Genomic DNA, 320 nt, shown 5'->3' with positions numbered 1-320 from the left:
CTCCGGACACGGTGGCCGTCCTTTGTGTCCCGCGCGCCCCCCGGCCAGGCTCCGGGGGAGGGAGGGGTGGGGTGGGATGGTGGGGGGGAGCAGGGAGCTTGCCGCACGCGGCCCGAGGCCTAAGCCGGGAACAATCGGCGGCGGCGGCGGCGGCGCGCAGTCGCCGCCATGTCCCCCCCCACCCCCCCCGCCCGGCCTCGGCGCGCGCAGCCCGCCCCGCAGGAACATGGCGGCGGGGCCGCCGCTCCTGCCGAGCCCGCCCGGCCCTCCCGCGCCGCACTCGCCAGCCAGCGCGCCCGTCCGGGCTCCGCGCCGTCCCG

This window comes from Mastomys coucha, unplaced genomic scaffold, assembly GCF_008632895.1.
Source record: "Mastomys coucha isolate ucsf_1 unplaced genomic scaffold, UCSF_Mcou_1 pScaffold9, whole genome shotgun sequence".
NCBI classification, from domain to species: domain Eukaryota; kingdom Metazoa; phylum Chordata; class Mammalia; order Rodentia; family Muridae; genus Mastomys; species Mastomys coucha.
This window is presented reverse-complemented; position numbering follows the sequence as displayed.